General features: G+C 34.7%; 1 protein-coding gene across 1 annotated transcript in view; it reads left to right on the top strand.

Moving 5' to 3' along the window:
- LOC109859446 (tyrosine-protein kinase-like otk) overlaps positions 1-27,569 on the top strand; it is a gene marked incomplete at its 5' end in the record, with an annotated part of 88,334 nt that overhangs the window by 26,187 nt on the left and 34,578 nt on the right. The gene's annotated exons all lie outside the window — the stretch shown is intronic.

Below are 27,569 nucleotides of genomic sequence, written 5' to 3'. Positions count from 1 at the left end.
GCACTCAATTATCACTTGTGCGTGGAACTTGCAAGCGGCACTTGTACTTTCTTGGGAACCATTAAGATCTCGACAGAGGTCGGGTTTTTTCTGATTTTGATCGTGGGGGTGTCGCCTTATATCAGTGTTGGCTCTCTTACAGCATGCTAAAGCGGTGAAGAGGATGCGCACAACAGTAGCGAGTTCTAACTGCATGAACTAAAGCGGTAAAGGGAACCGCATTTCCTTTACCGCTTTAGCATACTGTAAGAAAGCCAACTGTGAACATTACTTTATATACAATGTTCGGTAGGCGTAGGGTCTTTAAGGTTTCTTCCAATCGGAGCGTTTGATCGGGGCCCCCGTTTCTACTAAAATAAGCTGCTTTTCTAATTTTCTAAAAACTCATTAAAGTCGACAGCGTTTGTTAATGTATAACTTTTTTAATGCGAATGAAACATATTCTACAATAGTTAGACGAAAACTGAAAAAGATGACGTTAATGTTTAAAAGATAAAGTTGCATTTTTATATAAACGCTGCCAGATAAAGTAGCTGCGTGCAGGTCGCAAAAGAAACTTTTGAGACAACCTAATACAAAGTACTTTTTTCTGGCCATTCTTTTATGGTATTTTTTGCTCCGTAAAAGATTATGTATTAATGTTTACAACAATATTTAGCTTTCTAATGTTTACAACAATAATTAATGTTTACAACAATATTTACCCTCCTTTTGAAATCAGCAATTTCTGAACCAGATGTTTCTGGATTTTTGTTATTGGTCGATTTATTAGTCGTGCAATATCCTCAATTATTTTATGTAGACACCTTGTTCAATCATTATTTCTTAATGTCTTTTGTTTACCGTTTTGAGTAATGATTCCCTGCACTGTAAATTGTGGTCTATGCACAACACGAGAAATTTTACTTGATGATTTACAGCTATTATGCAGTTGTATAATAAGTGTTTTCTTTTATGGTTATTTCTAAATGTTTTTGTTCCATTACGATATTAACGCGTAATTTCATTTACTGCTGACTCTAACAATGTCACTGAGAGAACTGACGCCGATATTATTTACATCCATGCCTCCTGTGTACAAATAATGTTTACACAAAGTAGTAACTGTACGAATACTTTTTACGCATATATTTTTATCAATTCTTGTTTATTTATTAATATTGTTATAAAAAATATTGTAAACTTTTTTATAAGATTGATTCAGGAGATTACTAAGAATACATACATCTTTATTATTCGTTAAAATTTTGTTAATAAACAAAGATTTATTTTATACTTTTTGTTGAAATTTGATATTGTTGCGTCCTGAACTCCACGGTCCCCTTCTGTTCACAACGAGATATAGATTAACCTTAAGATTTTTTCTTAGAATTTACTTTAGCTAGCACTTCCTGATCAGAGAACAGAGGATCTATTGAATTCGCAACCAGATAAACAAGTCCGTTCCGCGAACTTAGTTGAGAAAGTTGAAACCAGTTGTGTCGACTTTGTCACAAATGTAAACATTATTAGATAAGCTGGACGATCCGCTGATTTCTAGGAAGGAAAACTGCGGGCATCGGAAGAAACAAGATGTAGCACGTACAGATGATAAAAATTAACCGAGCATCTGATAAACCAGAAAGAGTGACCGGTGATTGGTCCTCTTCCCTGATCAGATTAATAAATGAGAGATCGAAATTTTTATCGGTGAAGAAGAGAATAAAACTCTATTAATTGACGAAGATGAAAAAAGTAATGTCCCGAGCTCGTCGAATATAAGACGCTGGAACATCGGAGCACATTGATTGTTCGTTATTCATTGTTCGTTCGTTCTGGTTTGTTCGGCATTTAGTTCTAAAGTTCATATTGAAGTTCACGCTTCTTCCAGTTTGAGTTCGAAATTTAGTCGTGAAAGTTCGGTCCTCTCGTCTCTCATCTGTCAATCTACCAACGCGAGCGGTTCTCAACCTAACCTAACATCGGTGTCTGCGCGAGTGCATTTTGTGACTGGTCAGTGGCATCGGGAGAGACAAGCAGCTCATCCTATCAGAGTCCAGCTGACTGACTCTTGATTGAGCCATACTGGTTCCTCATCCTCGAGCCAACAGCAAGTAGTAAGTGTTAGTTAATATAGTGATATCACAAAGAAGTCCGGTGGTTCTCACGCGTACGTTTTAATTTTTCTATAGACGGTTAATGTTCGGAAAGGAGTTAAATTTGATAATTTACTGCGGTATCCTAGCTGGACCAGCGCTTCACGGCATCGAATCGTTCTGAATCACTGTCGGTTTCCTTCGTATTAGCAGTTCGCAACATTCGGTCGTTCTGAACTACTACCCATCTTCCTTACATCGGATTAGCAGTTTGCGACATTCAGTCGTTCTGAACTGCTACCAATCTTCCTTTTCATCGGATTAGCAGTTCGCGACATTCATTCGTTCTGAACTGCTACCGGTCTTCCTTTCAGTTGGATTAGCAATTCGCGACATTTAGTCGTTCTAAACTGCTGCTAATTCTTCTGATACGCAGTGGTGAATTGCATTGATTATTTTAAAAATTAACCGTAATTCTAATCTTACTCAAGTAAACAACAATAAACTTTTATTCAAATGGAACTCTGGAGACGTAAGTCACGGGCCGTTATCTTGGCACGGCGCTATCGTAGAAACCGAGCATTGAGGCGGAGAGCCGCTGCCGCTCGAGTAAGCAAACCGGAGCGAACCGACACCTTTCAATCTGGCGATAGTTTAAGCAAAAACGGTGTCCGTTTAGATAAGAATAGCATTAGTGAAAACACACCAACACACGCATCCATCCATCGAGTCGCCCTCTCCCTGTCCTCCGTATTTAGAATCTCCATCATACTCTCTCGTCGCTTCAGAGAACATTCCAGACCTTGATACTGTCTCCAACTCTCCTCGACCTAACTCTCCTTCTTCTCCTAAATCACCTGAATAGAAATAATTTTCGACGATGACAGTGACAATGATTCTCTTTCATCTAGCACACTTTATTTTATTAGCAGACTTCTTTCCTGTCGCCGACCGTCCTGCATCAGAAACCGACCGGATCCTTGATCTCAGGAAATTTCCTGATTCCTTTTGATATGCAATATCCTTACTTCTCCATGATTATAATATTTTGGTCAAATTTCCCGGTTTCCCCGAGATTCGTGAGGTTCTCGTATCTCATTTCTACCGCTTCTACCTTCTTTCTTCTGCTACAATAAAAGAAATAATCGAGATAACCCTGGATGACTGAGACCAACGCATACACACATATATACGAGTGGCATTCACTTGGACACCGTTCAATTAGACACGTTGCAATTAGACACGGTGCAAATAGACACAGAATTTTAGACACGGTTCAACTAGACACGTTGCATTTGGACACGGTAGAAAATACGCACCGTTCATTTAGACACCGTTCAATTGCGCACCGTTCAATTAGACACCGTAATAATGCGCACCGTTCACTTAGACACCGCAATAATGCGCACTGTTCACTTGGACACCGTAATAATGCGCACCGTTCACTTAGACACAGTTTATTTGCGCACTGTGCAGAAGGACACCACTTATCTAGTAACTGTGCAGTTGTACATCGTACTGCGCAGACGCATCTAAAGAATGCGCAGTGCAGAAGCTCAGTATTTTACACTGTGTAGTAAGCGTATAGGCACGGAGGGGTTGAGCCCCCCACAGAAAGAGGGGTTCCGCCCTTCCTCCTTGCCCCCCTCCTCTTGTTAGTCTCTTGCTAAGGCTGCACCGTTCACTTAGATACCGTAATAATGCGCACCGTTCAATTAAACACTGTAATAATGCCCACCGTTCACTTAGACACCGTTTATTTGCACACTGTGCAGAAGGACACCGCTTATCTAGTAACTGTGCAGTTGTACACCGTACTGCGCAGGCGCATCCGAAGGTCCCAGCACAAGACGCGCAAACTTAGGCTGCGTTCGGGGAGCACGCTATCAGCGCTATTGCGTCATTCTATCTTTGTTTTACATCTAATGAGCAATCGTTTGTTGGCGCCAAAATCGCGCCAAATACACATCATATCTGTTACTAGAACTGTCAACAAAACAGTAGCAAATACAAACTAAATCTGTCGTCAGAAGCGCCGACAGATTGTTACCAAATGCAGATCAGATCTGTAGCCTAGAATCCAAGTGGAACTACTAAAAAAAAAACAGAAGATCAATGGTATATTGCCTTGTCGGAGGGGAATTAATTCGAGATTTCACTCAAATTAATGTCTAGAAGTCTGATTTAGCTCGCTGATCAACCGATAAACTCCATTGAAAAAGACCGAGAACCTGAAAAACTCCTAATGTGATAGCGGGATTTGAACTCGAGACCTCCAATATTCGCAGCCTCAGCACTCAGTCCACGAGACCACTTGTGTTCCTTACTGACATATAATTATTTTTATCTACTTATTCTCAAGCTATCCTACGTTTCATTTATTACTTATTTAAATTATTATTTTACAATAAATGTTGCAATGCAATGTANCTGCAACAATAAATAAAAATACTTTTCTTCTTATTATTAAATATAATTTAAATTACATTTTTACAACGCGGACAAATTTTTTGTTAATATATGCTGATACTTGAATAAAGTGATTTTTAATGGATTTTTGGTCACTGGAAACAAATCCGGCGGCGAAATTGACCTACCACACTGATAGGATAACATTTATAAAATTATGTGACAAAATCTTGCACTAAAATTGTAATTTGCAATTATATAGATATATTTTAGGAAATAGAGAGATGTAAAAACATTGATTTTTTATAAAAATCTTTTGTAGTTGTTTGCAAAATTACTTTCTAAATACTATTTCGGCAAAAGAATAACGATATAGCGAATTATCTTAGCAGTATATTTGCAAAATTAATTTAAAAAAGAAATTGTCCAATAATTGAGAAAAAAATTTCAGCTATTCATTTCAGCTATTCACACTAGTGGACATTGTGTTACACAGTGTCGACTGTAGCTGGAAAGCACCCATTGTTTCATATTACTCAATAAATACGATAATAATACATTACATTTATGATTGCTTTATTGCCGAATGCGTATAAACAAACAGTTATTGCCCGCATAAACAAGATCTAACTGTAAAAGACTGTTCAATGTCTGTTAACTATCTGTTATCAACACAGGCGACAGATACGATCGTAGATAATCGCCATTTTGTTGTCTAGATGTCAAACAGACAGTCTAGTAGTCTTGCGTGCAAACAGTCCGCACGTATGCACGAACAGATCTGCTTGGCGTTTGCTGGCAATCTGTCGTCAATGCGTCCAACAGATCGACCCGATTGCGGTCAACGTTTTGTCATAAACAGATGCTCATACGGTTTTGCGGACTGTTTGGTCACGGTATTGCTAAAAGCAGTTCTGCTTGCTATCGACCATCTATTTGTTGTCAATTTCACTAACATATATGGAATCATTTTGGCCGCAATGCTCTCATGTATTTGCCAACAGAGTTGTTGCGTTTTTTGTCTCTATGTGCTAACAGTTTTGGCAGCACTAAAGCATGTTTCCGTATTGTAGCGTTTCTGCACATAGTTTCTGTTGCCAAGGTCTGCGCAGTCAGAAATTGTTTGCTGGGTGATACCATATACTATCATTATGAATGAAAAAAAGAGTTCAAAAAAGCATTATATACACACTTTCAAAAGCTTTATATAGTTTTTTATATTTATTTGCTTCTGTAAAAGCGCTTTTAATGTTGTGCAGTAAATAAAATTAGAAAATAAAGAAATTTAGGTTATAAAAACGTCGATTTACATGTCTCTATAGTCGGTATCCCAGTCCCTTAAATCACGATTTTATATCTAAATTTTTTTACTATGTTAGGAAAAGCAGTTCTCTCGTGTCGTGTATTTTTATTCTATTAAATTTAATGACTAACTATATTTCGATCCAGAAACGAGTTGTTTTTAGAAGTAATTTGCGTTTCAGACGAAAAAACCGGATGATGGAAATACAGTTTCGAGCAGTTTAGTCCAGACTTGTCTCTTTCGTTACTTTCCTGTGCCGCTTTTCCGTGAGTAGCAACGAAATCAATTAGACGGTCGTCAGGACGATTGGTCGATAAATGAGTCGGCGGAATATTGAATGCGAGACGAGATAAATTATATATACAAAATTCTGAACAAGTATCTGTATACGATAAACTATCGCGCGTTTATGGGCAATAATTACTTAAATTAATTAGCGTCGCGGTAATTGTCGGACTATGTGGCGTAGACGAATATGTCAGATACATTTATCTCAGCCAATTTATTTGCAAGTACAATAAATTTTAATTATAGCTTTGACACAGCCGATTAACGTTTTTTGTAACGTTCACCTATATGTTGACAACAGCGCTGATGAAGTTTCAAATCTTGTATGATTGAAATACAACTGCAACGGAACGGAATACTAAATAATCGTTAATTATCGTTTATAATGATCTCACTGCTTTAACTAACATGATAGAGATTAATTGTGTGCGCGTTCGATGATATATTTTATTCCTATAAATTCAGGATCAGAATTTTTAAGACAAAATGTTAAAACTAAAACAACGTATGATATAGAGAAAAATATATTTTTGACTTCTAGTACATACTTGTATAATACAATTGAATAAAAATAAATAAATTTTAGTTTCATTTTATCGAGTAACCAAAAAAGTTTGTGCGGTTTTTGATAGAATTTGCTACAATGATAATGTTTTATCTTGTAGTAATTTTTAATTGTTTATGTGTATGATAAGGTAGGGGAGACCGGGGCTAGTTGTGACACGAGGTTAGTTGTCAAACTGCTATAATCTTGCTTCCTAAATCATGGAAAATATTCTTCTTTATATTGTAAGTTGCTACTATTGTTTTAGTAACGTGTACAAAATAGCTTTTCTTAAAAACATTATTTACGAGCACTTTTGTAAAATTGGACATGGCAAGTAGATTTTTTTTTATCTCGAATGTTTAGTAATTTCATTGATTTTAAAATTTCTAATTTTGTAGATTACACTGAAGATGGCTTAAATATACAGCCGAAACGTTTGGAACATTGATACATACATCAAAGTTTATTACATTTCACCTTGTACCTTGGTTCCAATTGCCCTTTTATCATCTCATTTAATTTTTTGTTCCGAAACCCGTGGTCACTCTCACCATTCATACTTCATTAAAATTTCTAATTGCAATTTTATCTTAGGTATAAGAAAAGTGGTAGTTTTAAATAAGTTTTCTTATTTTTATTTAATCGTCATTGCATTGCAGTTTATAAATATAATATCTTTTATTTAAAATGAACGTTTGGGGTAAGTTGTCACACGGTGGAAATGCGTGAGGAAGTAATCGCCGTGCGTAGGATGCGTCGCGCTATGTAACTTTAACAAAAACTTTATCAATGCGACAGGCTGCATTATTATTTGAATTGAACTGAAGATCGTACGTTAGTTCGGTATTGTAAGAAAATTTCAGAAAAAGGACATATGTGAAAATACGATTTGTACAAGTGTGAGTTATGCTAAACCAAAAAAGATTTTTATTAGTGATTTACAAGAAGAAGAATTAGTTAATTATATATTACTTGCTTCAGATATTAACTTTGATTAACTTACACTCAAGAAAATCAGAATTTTGGCTTATGTGACAACTAATCCTGGATACGGGGCACGTTGACAAATTTACACGATCGTGTTTAACATTAAATAACTTTGTTTGTATAAAGATATATGAAGATAATATATTTTTTTTAAAGCTAAAGGATGTGATTATTATGTAATGTACTCAATATTACATAATATGGTGTACAGTTATTTTTAATAATATAATTTGCAATGTGCCCCGGTCTTCCCTACAGATACGCACATTAGTCAGTCGGTGCACTTTCAACTTAGTCTGTGACTTTACATTCTTTTAAAATGTTAAGTGTTATTCGGCCTTGTTTGCTTTACGTATTTACACAAGAGAACTTCGCAAAGTGGAAAATTCTGATTTTGATAAAACTTTGCACACATAAGGAGAGTAAATAGATGAATATTGACATATTCTATTGCGGCCCAAAAACGGTTTTAAAAGAAGTGAAATTACTCCTTATATATATACCGACTTTTCACTTTTTAAGATTGATCTCGAAAAGTATTGGAGATAGCAAAAAATGTTTTATACAAAAGTTTTATTTAAAAAAGTCCTCAATTTAATATTAAAAAAAATTTTTTTTAAATTTTTTTAACATTTATTAATATGGTTAAATAAAGGACTCTTTTAAATAAAATTTTTGTATGAAAACATTTTTTGCTATCTCCAATACTTTTCGAGATAAATTTAAAAAAGTGAAAAGTCGGTATACAAGGTGTGATTAAAAAGTAAGGTGACTCTTTGAATTTCGCGCGCTCTGTACACTCTAATTTCAAAATTTTTGTTGTTGTTGTGTTGGTACACTCGTCACGATCATATGTTTACAGTTTTTTTATATAGCATGTGTTGTTTTTATGTGAGAGGCATAAAGGTTAGACTCGTGTTTGCGTGCTCGGCGATTTTTTGCTGTTGAAAATAATGGAGCAGAGAGTTTGTATTAATTTTTGTGTAAAAAATGGTATTAGGTGTTCAAAAACTCTTGAAATGTTGACAATGGCGTACGGTGAGTCAACTTTGAGTAAAAAAATGTTTATAAATGGTATAAGTTATTCCAAGAGGGCCGAGAAAATGTTAACGATGAACCTCGCTCTGGACGCCCCAGCACGTCAAAAATCGACGAAAATGTTCAGAAAGTGAAAGAAATTGTGTTGAAAAATCGTCGAATCACGATTAGAGAAGTAGCTGATGATCTTAACATATCGTTTGGCTCATGCCAATCAATTTTAACGGATGTTTTGGGTATGACACTTGTGCCAGCGAAATTCGTTCCAAAACTGCTTAATTTTGATCAGAAGCACACACGCACACGTCGTTACTAGTGAGTAGTTTTTTGGCCACAAACAATACTACCATCATGCCTCAGCCACCATATTCACCAGACTTGGCCCTCTGCGACTTTTTCCTCTTCCCAAAATTGAAAAGGCCCATGAAAGGACGAAGATTTGCGACGATTGAGGAGATTAAGGCTGCATCGCTGGAGGAGCTCAAGACAATACCCAAAAGTGCATTTCAGAAGTGTTTCGACGACTGGAAAAAGCGCTGGCACAAGTGCATTGTATCAGAGGGGGATTATTTTGAAGGGGATAACATAATTTTGGATAAATAAATGAATATTTTTTTATAAAAATGAAAAGTCACCTTATTTTTTGATCACACCTCGTATATACAATATAAGGGGTAATTTCACTCCTTTTAAAACCGTTTTTGGGCCGCAACAGAATATGTCAATATTCATCTATTTACCCTCCTTATGTGTGCAAAGTTTCATCAAAATCAGAATTTTTTACTTCGCGAGGTTCCTTTGTCAGTTCAAAGGTTGCAGAAGCATCTCATAAGATATGTGTAGCATTTAGAAGAAATGTAATAACAGAACGTACTGCAGAAATAATTTAAAAAATTTATTTTTGGTGATGTATCATTTGAAAATGCATTACGTTCAGAAAAACTCTATTATTAATAATGAAAAATTACGTGCCGCTGTTAAAAATAATTCTAAATTAACTCGTCAAGAACTTTCACAATGTTTAACATGAATAGTGAAACATTTTGTTTATGCTTATATTAACTATTGTATTAAAGTCATAGAAGCTGAGCAAATGAATCCGACATGCACTATCAGATAACAATGAATTTCAAAGACCATCAATTTGTTCTTCATTTCTTTTATGTCAAACAAGCCGGTTTTGGATTGCTTGCTTACTCATGATGAAAAATGGATCTTATATTTAAGGAACGAACTTACTCTTTGGTTGTCACCAAATTAATGTAATATACTTCCAAGACATCGCTTTATTTTCAAAAGATTATGCTTTGTTTATAATGGACTGCAGCCGATGTTATTCACTATGAGTTTTTTGCTGCGAAATAAACAGCCGAGAACTATTCGATTATACAACTCGGACGTGTGCAGGATGCGCTACTTCAGAAACAGCCAGGACTAGTTAATTGAAAGAAATTGCTATTCTTACATAATAACGCAAAATTTCATATCACAAAACTTACCCGTAAAACGATTTGTGTTTTAGAATGGAATATATTCCTTCATCTTCTATATTTTCTTACTTTTTTCAAGCAATTATCTTTTCTTGGCGCTAAATAATCACATGCACAACAAACAGTTCTGCAATAAAACAGAGATTGAAGCGGAGGTTGCTAGATTTTTTTACTTCTAAAGACAATATGTTTTGTAAAAGCAGCATTTAGTAGTATTATTTAGTATTATTTTTATATAGTATTAGAACCATCACTACAGGCGCCCTATACGTACGCCATCGATATATGAATACACACAGAAGGTGTTTTATTTGAATTTTTGGACACAACTATTTCGCCCACGTGAAGTTGGCCCCCCAACATTAAAAAAACAAAACTTTTTTATGTCAATCGTTTGCACATTGTTTGCACACTTTGGCACACTTCGATTTTTTGTTTGCACACCGCTCAATCTAAAGTTATACTAAAAAAAGTTTGGGGTGGCCAACTTCACGATAGCCTCCCAACTTTGTCCAAATTTGTTTTGTTTGCACATTTCGAAAACAATCGATATTTAGTGTGCACATCAGCCGTTTACCACTTAGAAGCAATAAAAGTCGTGTCGGGAGACCAACTTTACATTTTGACTCATGTGCTTCAAAATCTATGGAAGTTAGGTTGAAACCTGTGTAATCGATAGCATTTCGTTTGCACATCAACCGTTTACCACTTAGAAGCAATAACAGTCGTGTCGGGGGGGCCACCTTCACATTTTGACTATACGGTTGATGTGCAAATGAAATATCAATTGTTTTCGAGATGTGCAAACGAAATGCTATCGATTACACAGCGTTCAACCTGAATTCCATAAATTTTGAAGCACATTAGTCAAAATGTGAAGTTGGTCCCCCGACACGATTTTTATTGCTTCTAAGTGATAAACGGCTAATGTGCACACTAAATATCGATTGTTTTCGAAATGTGCAAACGAAATTCTATTGATTGATCATTTTTTAAAGTAGATTTTACCAATTTTTATATATCGGTACAGACGACGTTTATTTATAAATTTACCTATAACTGTGAAAGTAGAGTGCAAACAAAATATAGATAGTTTTGGAATGTGCAAACGAAAATCTATCGATTAACAGGTTTTAAAACAAATTTGGGCAAAGTTGGGGGGCTATCGTGAAGTTGGCCCCCCCAAACTTTTTTTAGTATAACTTTAGATAGAGCGGTGTGCAAACGAAAATTCGAAGTGTGCCAAAATGTGCAAACAATGTGCAAACAATTGATATAAAAAAAGTTTTGTTTTTTTAATGTTGAGGGATTAACTTCACGTGGGCAACTATCTCTCAAATTATTCAAAATTATTTCAAAAAGATATTATTAATATATACAAAATTTATGAAATAACGAGAAGTGACCTCAGGTTTAATGATAAAAAAATTCAATATATATATATGTTGCAAAAAAGACATTATTGAACTTATTTGCGGGCTATTATGCAAAATAACTTATACTCATGTAAGAATTTCAGACGGTTTTGATTGTATATTTTTAGTCGTCTTCAGTGTAATCTTAAATCCGAAAATCACTTGTGCTCGATTTGACGACGTATATGAATTATCCAGATATTAAAACGTAAGAAAGGATCATGTGTGTCATATCAAGACTGAAGCAATATGTACATACTGCGTTATATTGAAGACAAATTTTCCTGGAATACTTCACATTTAAGAGAGACCAAGGCTAGTTGTCACATTGGGTTAATTGTCATACAGCTAATATCTTACTAAAGCAGCTAATAGCTTACTAATTACAAGAAAATATTCTTCTTTATAATGTAAGTTGCTCCTATCATTCGAATCACGTGTATAAATTTTTTTTAAAAACACCGTGGTATTTAGAAGCTTTTGTAAAATTGTACATGGCAAGTAGATTTTTTATAATTAGGTTTTAGTTATTTCATTGGTTTAAAAATTCTTGATCGCGATTTTATCTTATGTATAAGAAGTGTGATAGTTTTAGATAAGTTTTCCTATATTTAATTAACAATCATTACACACACACATAGTTTATAAATATATTATCTTTAAAAAATGAACGTTTGGAATAAGTTAACTCACAAACAAAACGGGATTGTCACACCATGAATATGCGCGTGAAAGAAATCGCCGTTTCGAGTGTTACTTCCAAGTATAACATTTTTAAAAGTCATTCTATTTTCTTACATTTAAATATCATCTATTTCGAAAGACTTAATGTAAGCGTTTATAAAAGTTACTCATAAAAATTTTGTTTTAAATAAATAGTTATTAATGTTTTATAAGTAGTTATGATATATAATGTCTTGATATATAATGTCATTAATTATAATAAAATATAAAAACAGAAATTATTTTTATATTTTTTATAATTCTTTTATATAAGATAAATGTGATAATTAATCCTGGATATGAGATAAGTTGGCTGCACAATTGTACTTAGCATTAACTTTTTTGTAAAGATATGTGTGGCGGCTGTAAAACCACCACCAGAAAACTAAAAGCTACGCATGGCAGGACGCGCAGTTTCGCGCGCCGCCGCTACGTGGCGCATGACCGCGAGTGTCGCGCGGAGGTACCAATTGCCGCGGCGTCTACATATATGGACTCGCTCGGCGCACATCTATCGCCGTAGAGTGAGCGGCAACCAGACCCGAAGACCAACATCATTAATCCTGAAGCACCCATTCACGCTCCAGCGGTCCGGATAACTAGACCTACGCCTCCACAATCCCCAGGGGTACACCTCGGAGCGGTCTTCAACCCGAAACCATACGGAGTAGCTAAACTAGAGGCGACCAATCAGAAAGCGGAATCTACCGGACCAATAGAAGAATCATTCCGGCCTTACAACATACCCTCGCCTCGGCGAACGTGTACCTCCGAACCCTGATGTTTCACTGTGCTAGCAGGGCCCTAGGAGGCCGCGTTCGCCGAGGCGAGGGTATGTTGTGAGGCCGGAGTATCTACGGCCCAGTGCTAAAAGATTTGACCGGCCAGCACCAAGAGTGAGAGCCACTGAGAGCACGCACACAAGCGAACCGCCGTCCGTGTGAGTGACGTCACCCACACGGACGGCGGCTCACGCTTGTGTGCGTCTTTCAGTGGCTCTCACTCTTGGTGCTGGCCGGTCAAATCTTTCAGCACTGGGTGTACCCTTGGGGATTGTGGAGGCGTAGGTCTAGTGATCCGAACCGCTGGAACGTGACTGGGTGCTTCAGGATTGATGATGCTGGTCTTCGGGTCTGATTGCCGCTCACTCTACGGCGATAGATCTGCGCCGAGCGAGTCCATATATGTAGACGCCGCGGCAATTGGTACCTCCGCGCGACACTCGCGGTCATGCGCCACGTAGCGGCGGTGCGCGAAACTACGCGTCCTGCCGTGCGTAGCTTTTAGTTTTCTGGTGGTGGCTTTACAGCCGCCACAATATGTAAGATTAATATTTTTTTCTTAAAGTAAAAGATGTGATTAATATATACAATGTATCCAATAAATACTCGCGAATAAATATTATTACATCCCAGCAAACAATTTGGTTGTTAGATGTCGCGATTTTGTCGCCAACTGCCACATCAAATTCATATCCATCTGTGTCCTCAGTAGGATATGGTTTTGCTGAGTTTTGGTGACCATGTTGCGTTTTTTGTGTCTGTGTGTTAACAGCTTTGGCAGCACACAAAGCATGTTTCCGTATTGTAGCGTTTCTGCACACAGTTTCTGTTGCCAGGTCTGCGCAGTCGGAAATTGTTTGCTGGGATAATATTGCGTATTCATTTCGATTTTTTTAATCGTTTGTTTTGGATGTCATTTTATGTCCTGATTTCATTTACTACATTATTTGCCAAGTAAATATTTTATTACTTGTAACGCGTAATACATCGAGAATAAAGTAATATAAGAAGTGTTTGTTGTTGTCTGTTAATTCTTTTAAACAAAACCGCTAGTTATATGAATATTACAAATACATTGGCTCTCTACGCGGTTTTGATTATATAGAGTATATAAAAAGTACCGATACCGCGAAAAATCTCGAAAACTAGACATTTTACGAAAAAGTGTTTCAAATAAAAGTTGTAGAGTTTAAAAAGATCTATTTACTGATTGTATCAGTGTGACCTTAGATAGCGCCGCTAAGATCAAGTCAAGATTATATCAATTTTTTTAAATAGAACTCTATTTTTTATTACAGATTCTTATAGCTTAATTTGAAAGCTTTCCAAAACACTATAATAAAGTTTATTTTTATTAACTCTTCAGTGCCAGATATAGATCTTCGAGACCCATTCAAGTTTTAAAGGTGTCTCTACTAGGTTAATTTAGCACAACATCTGAAGGCTATGAAAAAAAACTTTGTGGCCTTAGATAATGGTAGAAGTTGTTGACAGTGTCCTTCGTTTAATAGCTTTGCGAAGTTTGAATTTTGAAGTGCAAAAAGGATCTGAGAGATCCAAGTCTAGACAAGACGTTGGTATTTCGAAAAGTAAGTAAATTTTTTTTCAGTTTGCACTTCTAATATATTAAAAAATTGTTGTTGTTTTCATAATTCTATCAAATTATATGTACATTTATAATAATTTATTAGGTCATAGCGCCCAGAAACGTTTTAAAAGTTTCTTTGAAACTACTAGAGATTTTTCATTTGTTTTCTTGATCGACGCAAAATTGTTTAAATTTTCTATTTTAAAAACAGAATATGTCTAAATATGGATTTATTGTTAAAATATTGCATGTCAATGTTGGGCGCTAGAAAAATACATTCTTCAAATAACATCCTAAAAGACTTATTGTGAAAATGTTTTTACTTTTACAAGCTTTAGAAGACACTTTTATCTCTGAAAGTACGAACGAGTCCGTATAAAACTGCGTTGAAATTTTGTGAAAACCTTAATTACACAAAAAGTTATTTAATAAAAGTTATCGAATTTTTAAACAAAAAGCCTTTGTTTCAAAAAAAAAATTGTCAGGCTTTTCTTTAAACGCTTGTATCTTCAAAACTGAAGATTTTTTAAATCTATTTCTTTTGATCAACGCAGAATCGTTCAATCTTTCAATAAAAAAAAAAGAAATAAAAAAAATATTGATGTTTTGCGGAGATATTCGAACTTAAAGTTGCGTGGATCTCACAGACGCAATTTGGACGACTTGTCGGTCATTTTTTATGTCTGGCACTGAAGGATTAAGTACTTTATGAGTTATGAAGGTTGAATATTAGAGTACCGTCGATACTTTTTCTACAAAGATGATGTTAAGCGAAATAAATTTTGTGAGCTCATGATACAGAGAATTGATAAAGAATTGATAAAGAATCTAACTTGCTATTCAACATAGTTTTTTTGGATAAAGCAACATCTGAAATGAATGATAACGTCAATAAATAATGCTAATATTTATTAAAACAATTAATAATGATTTTAAGGCTCGTTGAAAATTAAAGCAAGAAATATATAAGGTCTTACAAGCCGTTTCCAAGATGTTGAGCGGAAACTGTACATGTATATATATATATGCATACACATGTAACAAGTTCAACTTGTAAAGTTTTACAAGTGAGTATTTTTTTAATTGAAATCTCAATTCTTAAATTATTAATTATACCAAAAACGGACAGAACTTTATATATATATATATATATATATATACATGTACAGTTTCCGCTCAACATCTTGGAAACGGCTCGTAAGACCTTATATATTTCTTAGTCTAATATTTATTACCGGCAATACTCTAATATTCCACTCTCATAAGTTAAAAAGTACTTAATGAAAATAAACTTTGTTATAGTGTTCTGGAAAGCTTTTGAATTAAGCTATAAAAATCTGTAATAAACAATAAAAGGATATTCCATTTAAAAAATTCAAAGTGATCTTGTCTTGACCTTGGCGGAATCATTCAAGGTCAAACTGACCTTGACCAATAAATAGATCCTTTAAAACCCTACAACTTTTATCTGAAATACTTTTTTATACAATGCCTAGTTTTTGAGATTTCTCGCGGTACTTTTTATACACTCTATATATTTTTGATTATATATTTTTACATGTATATGATGTTATATGTATATTTAAATATACATTACACTCACACGACTATCTATTACATATATAGGGCAACGAGTAATAAATTCGGCGGTGAACAGTATTTTCTTATAACTGATTTAATTCGAAAGTGCACAATGTACAGAATACAATTGAACGTGAATGTTTAATCAATGAAGATCGCAATGAAGATCGCAACACGATCCGCCATGTCGCGCTCTCCCACAGAGACTGATAGCGCCGCACGGTTCTTTTCACGACGCTATTCTCCTATTGGCCACGCCGTGCGTGTCTTTTGGCTAGCGAGTCGAAATTCGCCGCCGGAGGGAAGTACAATTCTCACATATATTACATAAATTTGTTTTTAATGAGTTGAATAAAAAATAATTTTACGCGACGAGACATTAAAATCTACGTTCTCTCCACGATGTAATTTAAGTACGTCCGTGGAATTGTTCCGTACCATATGTTTCCGTACCGTAGCGCATTCACGAACAAGGCCACCGTCGAAAAGATTAATAATAGCACTATAAACGAGTTTCTTTTTGCTGTTTTGTTATAACGCTTCGTACTCTAAATGATAAGCTACTATTCATCATTCCGCGAGAAACTAATTGGCCTGTGACTTTGTGTGTATATTAGTGAGAAACTGATGCACAAATTGCGGTATGCGTGAAGATTAGCACGAAGACAAAAAAGAAAAAAGCGCGTTACATCATTATTAACGCAAATTGGCGAAATGGCAACGTGTTCGGTGATAAGATTTGAAAGTGCGTGCGATCATGCAGAACAATTTTGTCTTTGTCTTCTCGCGATGCGAAAAAGAAAATAAAGAAAGGCTTGTGATTAACTTTTGCGAATAAAATCACGCGTTTTAATTACCAAATATCTGCGTTTGCAACCATGGTTAACCCTGCTAAATTATGCGATCAATATAATATATTGTTTTTCATCGTTTCGCACTGCAATACTTAATGAAAACTACTTTCTTATTCAAAAAACATTTGCAAAGATTCTGATACATTTTCCTGACAAATTCAGAATTGTCACGTAACTCTTAGTTTTCTTCGATAATATTTCTATTTTATAATATTAGTGCCACTTTTACGATGTTCGTAAAATATTTTTGTCTCTTTACTATATTGTATGATATTATTATACTTTCCTCTTATATTTAATATTTACTTCTTTTTTGACACATTTTAAACAGACTTCATAATCATATGTTAAATAGTTTATAATGCACATGTATGTATAACTTTAAGATTTATGTTATTATACTTCATAACATTTTATGCTTCTTATAAACGCATGCATGTACATTTCTTATACATGCGCTGAAGGAATAATATCTGCATTATTGTATCACGCGCGCTCTCCCCGCAATGTCCAGAGCCAAACGATAATTAGGCCTCATGTATTGTACCGTACACCAATAATTTTTTATTGTTTGTACCTGAATGAGTAAAGGTGCGTAAGCACTATCATCCCCAAAGTTGCAACGGCGTCGGAAGGTGCAACACTTTATAAGTATGTCGTTCGTCGTGCAGCACGTAAGTGTTTTTGCAGCGCATAATAAGTATATTTATGAGGTAAAAAAAGCTGATACGATACGTCTTCTTCACGCGTATCGTATCAAAATGGTACGCGTATTAAGTACATTTATAATGTAAACATTAAAATTATATATTTAAAAATAAATTTTATTTGATTTGCATACCAAAAAGATGTACGGTGTAAACTAGGCCATAGTTAACGAGATCTTAATTAACAAAGATCCGCGAATAAGCATACGTTAGACAACCCGGCGCTCACGGTGTTATCCGTAACAACGTGGGAGGAGCTAATATATAACAACATATACTATATATACATAATAAAAGGTAACCGCGCGAAGCGCGCCGGGCTGTCTTACGCGATGCATGTTTATTTGCAGATCTTTGTTAATTAAGATCTCGGTAATTATTGTGAATCTCGCAAAATGGTATAGGACTTTTCGACTTAGTTTTACTTCTTCTACCTGCTCATAAAAAATGTTAAAGTAATTGTTGGACATCCCCTGTATATGTTATATTTTTATAAATATATATTTTATCTAACTTACTATTATTTTTTATACTGAAATAATACCTACTAGTAGTACTGCTTTGTAAACATTTTAAAGCACTTTCTATACAGTGTCTTGCAAAAGTTCCAGGCTTCCTAAATAACTTCTGAATGATTCAAGATATAGGATTGAAATTTATAAGGATATAATGGGTGCACAAAGTTTATCATTTAACCACAAAAACCTACTTTCACACCACCAGGAGTCGGGGAAAGAGGAGGGTTAGAAAATCTTAAATGGCATGTGGAATCGAATGAGATTTGAAAGAACTTTTTGAGACGAGAACAACGCAGAATCATCAAAGTCTCTACGCCTTTTTTTGCAGAGTTATAATCATTTAAACATTTCTATTGAGATTTTGCGATAGCGAAGGCTCACGGCGAAGACGTGAGGAAGATAGAGCTTCACGCGTGTTTCTAGTAGGTAGAAGTGCGTGCGTGCGTGCATGCGTGTGTGGGCATGTGTATGTATGTGACGGAAATAAGAACTCTAGAATTTTGTTACACATACACACACACACACACCGCAAAAAGAGTTTGGAGTCATGAAATACTGTAGAGCTGATGAACCACGGAGTTCTTATCCTTGTGGCGAACACGAACACACACACACACATACACTCCTACATACACTTCCATCCATTTAGGAACACGCGTGTTCGTGTAAAGCTTTATCTTCCTCACGTATTTGCCTTGAGTCCTCGCTATCGCAAAATCTCAATAGAAATGTTTAAATAATCATAACTATGCGAAAAAAATTGTAGAGACCCCGTTGTTCTCGTTCCGGAAAGTTCTTTCAAACGAGTCCTCATTCGATCCCACATGCCATTTAAGATTTTCCGTTCCCCAGTAATGTGGGTGTTTTTGTGGTTAAATGATAATTATGTGATTTTATTGTATTCCTATAAATTTTAATCTTATATCTCGAACCATTTAGAAGTTACTTACATGGCCCGTAACTTTTGTCAGGCACTGTATATCACTACACTTTTAAATTTGTCAAACACATTAAACTGAAAATACTCGCGCGCGCTCCATTGCGCAAAATATATTCCTTAAAAAAAGAAATTTGCGCTTTTCGTCGAACTCGACTTTTCTCTTCCTTTTTCTTTTCTTTTTTTTTTGTTCTTCTTGTTTTGTTTGTTCTTTGTCTTTGTCTTCTTGTTCTTGTTCTTGTTTTTGTGCTTTTTCTTCTCTTCTTCCTTTTTCTTCTTCTTCTTCTTCTTCTCTTTCTCTCTCTCTCTCTCTTTTATTCAGACTTTTGTCCGATTTTTTTTATTTGTGCGATCGGAGAATTCAGGGTTTGCTTGCATTTTTATTGTCTCAGCTTTTTGTGCGAGTTTTTCGTCGTCGTTGTCATCGTTGTCAGCATCGTCATCGTTACTACCAACGTCGACAACGCTGGGCGAATACAAAGGAACGAGAAGAGAAAGAAAAAAGAAAATACGTAGAAGAAAGATGATAAATTTCCGCACTTCCTTCGTTATCGTACGTTCTGTGCCACTCTCGCACTTCCTTTCTCACTTTTTCGCATTCTCGCCTTACATCGTACAAAATAAATTGTATGTACGAGAACTACTGAATTGCGACGTATATAATACTTCACGTCCATATATGGCGCGGCTACTGCGTTGCATCGTGGCGACCTTAAAAAGAGACACTAGAGTATGCATTAATGCTGTAAATTATGCCTTCCCGTGACGTTTACTTTTTTTCTTTCTCTCGTTCCTGCGTTGCGACATAGAAAGATGCAGTAATCGCTAACAGGTGCGTTTGTGAGTTTGATTATTTAGCTACGTAAATGGAAGTGCAAGAATTGCATCGGCAAAATAACAACCTCCTTCTCTTGCAGCGCAACATATTTCACGTCTTTTTTTCGTATTGTACAAGCCACGATGTGTCATATATACATATAAATGAATCTAAGTCTCATATGCAACATTTTGCGAGCGCCACCTTCTTTTTTTAGTAATATATAACGCATAAATTTATCTATTTTTTTATTTTTTTGTATTTTCCACTAGATAAGAGTTTGGTATTTATGATTCATATAATTAGTCAATAATTAGTAAAAGTTGATATATTTTTTATTATAAACATATTTTATTATAAACAAACTAATGAAAAATAACGCTATTTTAGCAGGAAAAATTCATTTGTGAGAAATAATCTTCTATAAATATGTATAAATTGAATATAAATTCTACGTTTTTTGGATCACTGATCACGAATCTGGAGTTGAAATTCCAAACTTCAAAATAGCGTATACAATATAGCGGACGAAAAAGTGAAAAATCCTTCTAATTCTGACAAAAAATGGTTTCAACAGGCCTCTTTGGTTACTGATTACGAAATCGGAGAACATTAAAAAAATCTAGTAGTAGGGGAAAAGTGGCATAAAAGAGCCAGGTTTTGAGAGAACCATTTTCAATTATTCGGCAGTTTCTGAACAAATCTCACGGAAGTTTTATTTTTTATATAGCAACACTAGACGTGTGTCATCCACAAACATTTGACAGATTATTAAAAATAAATAGCGCCGGTGCATCGTATTAAAGATTTTGGATAAATATTCAGAAAAACGGAGCACCTTCGGAAGTCAATGACCTTAACATATGTTGTCAAGGACACCTTCCTGAACAACAATCTGCAACTTTTAGCCGTCGCTTGTTGTTCGTTAAAAAATTATAAACAAAAAAAGTTACGTCAATAAACTGTTATTTTCCGATACCGTGTACATTTTGTTTGTGTTGTAAGTGTGTAGGCAGGGAGGGGAGCTGCGCCTTTCCCCTCTGCTCCTCCCGCGCGGAAGAAAGAATTTTGATTAAGTGTCGCTTCATGGTGATAGTGTTTATTTTATTTGCAATATTCTACAATGCTATGTCTGTTGTTATTATAATACATAATTGTTATTTATTGTTATTTAAAGGATAAATTTCGGACATTATGGTGAAAAACTTGTCTATGCGTTTGTGATGTACGAACCTCCGTTTGAATAAAACTTCGGCTATGTAAAATCTGTAATGGTCTACCGTGAGAAGATATGTTCAATTCTCGTTCCAAAAATGTTTGTCTCGGTGGAGGAAAGATAATGAAAGAAGCAATAAATTGACAAGTTTTTTGCAGATCTAAATGTGAACGCAAGAACCAAGTACCTTGTAACGCACTTATTGTAAAGTTATACACTTTTCTTTGACGTTTGCGCCCACGAATGGTTTTGTAATACAAATTAGTGCAGTTAATAATAAAATTAGTATTAGCACTGTAAAATGGTAACATTGTGTCACATCGTGGACATTTAATTTGTTGGCGTATTACTTTTTTATTGCACAAATAGTTTATTAGTTCATCTAAATGTACGTCAAATGAAGAAATTCGTGTAGCAACATGTTTAACGCTTGTTCGCTCACGGAGAACTAAACTACGACAAAGAGCTACAACTTTTATTTGAAACATTTTTTTGTGCTATAAATATTTATCAAAATGATGTTAAAAAAAGCGATAATTTTTTAGTGTTTTTGAGTTTTGACCTTGAAAATGATCTTGTCGGTGATTTTCACTATCATATTCATAATCAGCGCACCAAAATACAGTAATATATCAATCGACAGAAAAATTGAGTGTTTCAGGTTTTCGGAACTGTACCCATTATAAAATATAATTCTATTATATGTTATTTTTTAACATTAAAAAACTTGTAAAAATACATATATATGTAAGATCCTCTTAGATTTGGATTTATTTATTTAAATAACAGAAACTACTTGGTTAAAATATTCTGAGTTTAATTGATTATTAAATATAAAAACCTTGTACAACTAATAATCGTTAACGATACTTAGTTTGTTTCGGAGCGCCGTAATCTTTTCGGCGTTTTCTCTTATCGGCAGGTGCGAACCTTCTATTCGCTTCTCAGCTTTAACGTTATTATTGTTTTATTGTTTGAATTTGTCTGTTGACTTGTCAACAATCAGTATACATCGAGAAGGAAAAAAAATTATTTGTCATCTGGACGGTTGCATAAATATACACACACACACACACACAATCTCGTGTTATGAAAATTCTCACAGCCGTTAAATAAGAATATTCAAAAATGTTCTTTAATAAAAATGTACAATATATGATTCCGGTTTTTACATATATAAATTTGCTGACTACTTACAACACAAAAAATGTCCATAATAATAATAATTTTTAATTTGTTGATATGAAAGTGCTTCTGCATCACAGATGTCACGGTTTTTATAAAATTAAACATGCAGAATCACATGCAATTAAAATTGCAAACAATTTTTTGCCATTTGATATGTCTTTCCAAATTACCATCATTAATAATTGACTTGGCAAGTGTACGAGCCGCAGCGTGTTAAGCGACATATGAACATGACTAATAGCGGAGCGGAAAGGGCACGTATTGTGCACAAGAACGATAAAAAAAGAAAAGGAAACTTGTGGAAGAAGCACGCGAAAAGAAGAGATAAAAAAGCAAAAGAAAGAAGGAAAAAAGGCATCAAGCATCCCGGTGCGAGAATCTAACCTGAATGCGGAAGATCCAACTTGCCATTAATTTCGCCTCTCACTAATTAACCTTGTGCGCTTTTACTAATTAGATGCGCACCCACGCGGAAAAAAGCCCTTCCGCGCGCAAAGCTGCTCGCGAAGCTGAGCTGAGTGGAGTTGGTAGCAACAATCCGTTTGCTTCATTTATCGAAAAATCGAAGCGAGAACGTATCTCTTTCTTTTGTGTATCTATGTCTGTGTGTTGACAACGATGTCAACGAGAGCACACATCGAAAATCTCTTCGACGTGCATAGCGGCGCGACACGCAATGCGTTTCAGAAAAAAGAGCAACTGTTTGAAATTGACGGATATATCTTGTTTTTGCCCTTCACAGTAGCGGTTTTTAAAACAATGTAGAAAACACATTTTTGGATCAAAGCAAAGCACAAGTTTTTCTCTTTTTTTTCTTTTTGTTTTTGGAATATTTGTTTACAAACTGAAAGAGCAGCAATAAAAAATGCGAGAGGCAATGTCAAGCGTGAAATTGGTTATTTTGCGGAAATACATTTTACACACACACACACACGTATGTATATATATACACATATATACAGGACATATGTCCCAGAATTGGTGTAACATCTCTCGTAGACAGGTAGAAGGAGTAAAACTGAGTCGAAAAGTCCTGAACCAAGTTTTTCTATTACATATAATATAAAGAAGTAATTATTGAATAAATTAAGCCAATCAGCGCCGTCCTTTAGCCAGGCGCAAGTCAGTGAGCCACGCGCCTGGTGTGTGTGAGCGCTCCGCGCAGTTCACTGACGTGCGCTTAGCTAAAGATCGGCGCTTATTGGCCTGATTTACTCAATAATTACTTCTTTATTAAATAATAGAAAAAAATGATCAGGACTTTTTGACTCAGTTTTACTCCTTCTACCTGCCTACGAGAGATGTCACATCAATTCTGGGACACCCTGTATATGCTGCTAGTCAAAGAACAAAACTTGTCTGGATAATAATACTTTAAATATCCAACGAGAAAGCACGGAAACAAAATATGAGTGTGGTTCAAATTAGCTTTTGCTAACTATTTTTCTGATTATGAAATTGGTAACACTGTAATTAACTTACGTATGTTTCGTTATAAATCAGCTTATACTATTGTACGTATCATTACGTATCATTGAGATTATTGTTTTTCAAGAGTTTATTAATTAGTTTTTATTTTTTTTTAATTAAAATAAAAATTATAATTGTTATGTTTGTAGTGTATCTTTTCTGTATCTATATTTTTTATGATCGTCGCGAATATATCATGCATTTATTGTAATTTTTTTTTATCAAGACTAAAGAAGATCCCATAGTGGATCGAAATGTTTGCATCTTTATTAATTCTTCGGAATAAAGAAGAATTTTACCCGAACATCAGGTGTAGCTCGTTATTGCCTTCTTGTCTTTTTATTTAAAAATTATTAATTTTACAGAAATGTCCGACAGTTTTAATAAAATTTCTGACTCTTGCTTTTTTTCTACGGCGATGATTATTATTTTCATTTATATGTATAAATGAAATCTATTAAGTATTCATTATTTTCTTTATCTGAACTTAAGCTTAAAGATATTTCACTCAATATAGGTAAAATATTCATTATTGTACAATAACTCGTTGATGAAAATATAATATAAAATAGAAATCATCTAATCAACTGATCCATAACGGAACATACGTAAGTTATTTAAAGTATTACCAACTTTATAACCAGAAAAATAGGTAGCAAATGCTATTTCAGAACACACCCTTTAGATTTGTTAATTTCTTCTACTACGTTTACATCGATAAGCAACGTCGATGATCTTTTACGACATTTATGCACATCCGCTTGTGCTTCTTTGTTCATTCTCCTCAATGTCGCGACAGAGTTTAGTCAGTATACGAACATCGTTGCATTTGCAATTGCTCGCGAAGTGCAGACACTTGGTCTCATCTATGTACAAGTGCATTTAATGTATCAACCGTGTGATGCAAGTATTTGATCGACGGAAAATAAAACAAACGCGCGAAAAATAATTATTTTCTTAAAAAAGTTATTTGCCTACCGTCTGTTTCTACTCGTTAATATCCGATGAATAGTAAAACCATAAATAATATTTCACATTGCGATATAATCTTTACAACATACATTACCACAAGATACTTTTATATTCTTGTTTTATTCTCTATTTTTAAAGAAGTTTTTTTATTAACTTTTACACTCTATTTTCAATTTATCTGATGTTTTACGATTTTTTTGTATACGCGACGATAAAGGGATTAGAATATCCTACGAAATACATTAAACATATAAAGGTGTGTACTTTTAACAAATTAATAATGTAATAAGTAATACTTTTGAATTATAACAATTAATATAATAATTATATATAAATGATCATAGAGCCGTTCGCTGGATGTTTGTGCTGAAATATGCGTGTATATATATATATATACATACGTGTTCACGTGCAAATTTGTACACGTGAGTTTTTGAATTGAGATTTCAATTCTTACATTCATATAAGATGCTATATTTGCATCTCATATATGTTAGACCCCGTATACCCCCCTAACTGATTTTTTAAATATTGCGAAAAACCTCCTCGGCCAGGAATCGAACCTGGAATTTCCGGCTTTCCGTGCCGTCGCCTTTCCTATTCGACCACCAAGGCACTTGGAGTCTTGTCTCGCAATATTCGTATATATCCTGATGTGATATGAAATTAACGCCTATACTTTGACCGGCGTAAATTAACAGAGATTTTTATGAGATGCAAATATAGCATTTTACAAATTTTTACGTGAACACGTATATATATACACGCATATTTCAGCACAAACATCCAGCGAACGGCTCTATGACCATTTATATATATTTGTTCAATTTTTAGAAGCCTTAAAAATTTCTGTTAATAGATTAATGTTTTTAAAGATAATAATTTTACTACTTGCACACGTTAGTGTAGATAAGCGTCTCAATGCACACATTGTCGCGACAATGCGTAGTTTGTAGTCGTCGACGATAAAAAAAAAAGCATTGTGGTGAGCGTTCAAACTCGCGCTCAACTTGTTTTTTTGGTACACTTTCATGTTCTCGCGCTCATAACAATGATGTGAAAGAGTTGGAAATGGTCGTGTCGATCTTACTTCGCTTTTTTCGTTAATCAAGATCAGATGTATTGTCTGTTTCGAATTCGTTCATACGCGAAAAAAAACAAGAACGAGCGAGTTCAATAAAACCTGAATTTGCAATGCAAACGTAAATTCTTCATTGACACAGAACAGAATGAGCCACCAGTATATCATAGATATTATTGAGACCGCAAAGTTGTTTCTTTTTTTAGTATTCGCTTGTCCTTTTTGTCTATTTCCTGCAACGTCTTTCATTGCCGTGTACAAACTGATATGCAGCACTATAGCGAGATAAAGGGCGATAAAGAGATAGAGAGCCATTATTTTTCACATTTTTGAAATTGCGCGATAAACGTTGAGCGGTAGAAAAAGACAAACGGATATTCCTTATTTTTTTCTAGCGCTAATGGCAAACGCGGTAGGAAAGTAAAGAAATCGTGATTTGTCGAAGCAAAGACTTTTACAAGCGAATTACCGGAAGATATCAATCTTCCGGAAGATATATTAATATTGATATTTAGTAATTATCCCAAGTCTTGAGGATATTTTTTGATTTTAAGAAGCAGAGAATATATTTTTCTCTGTAAAACTTGAAAACGTACACATGTATACACCTATGCAGTAAAAAAGAAATTTTTCCTCTCCATTATAGCACTCCGTGCCGTAAATATGTATAATCGTTCAATAATAAAATATTTGCGGTACAGCTGACATATCAAATAATCGTCAGGAATATTATATCTATTGGCGTAAGTTATCTCTTTTGGAAGATAGTTCAAATATTCCATATGTAGACTACGTATGTACTGTCCAATAGTGTTAAGTCTTCACGCTTTTATCTCTTGCTTATACGCAGACTGCAACAAAAGTCGACGCGCCAAAGAGAACACAATGATTTATCTTCCGAGTCCTGTGTCTGTATGTACACATATGTGTATATTTCTGAGTGTAGGGTGTGTATTTGTTATGCTCGTAGCAGATAGGCTACACTATTTTCAGCAATTTTATCTTGTCGCCAGAGAAGCTTCATGGACACGCGAGAGAGCGAACACGCAATGATAATATGTCCTCGTCTTGCGATCCTTTTTCAACTTTGTTCCTCTGTTTTTTTTTCGTTTTTATTTTTTTATTGTTCAACATATATCCTATGAGAACCTTTATGCAATATAACTCGGTGCGTCAGAATTGCACAACGATTGCAAGTGACTGCTTTCCTGCGAGCTAACTCTGCACCACGTCGAACAATCAAAAAGCGGACACAGACGCGGTTCTTGAGAATTGCTTTTCTGGATAAAAAAACCTTTGGACTGATGTAAATTACCATCACTAAATGTTAAGTTGCTAGTGCAAGTAAGTGAGTAAAAATAGTTTTTTTAGGCGGACGCATTTGTATACATATATTTATTTCTTACACATCTTTTTCTACTACAATTCTGTTTTAATTTAAAACATCTTTGCAAAAAAACTTGTTTGATAATTTGCGAAAACTTATTTTCTTTTCTCAAATATTTAATAACGTTTATTGAAATTTGTTTATTCTTGTATTTGTTTATTCTTCATTTTACAATAACAATTATTCAGAATGGATT

Source organism: Pseudomyrmex gracilis, unplaced genomic scaffold (assembly GCF_002006095.1).
Source record: "Pseudomyrmex gracilis isolate BER0280 unplaced genomic scaffold, ASM200609v1 scaffold_262, whole genome shotgun sequence".
NCBI classification, from domain to species: Eukaryota; Metazoa; Arthropoda; class Insecta; order Hymenoptera; family Formicidae; genus Pseudomyrmex; species Pseudomyrmex gracilis.
This window is presented reverse-complemented; position numbering and strand designations above follow the sequence as displayed.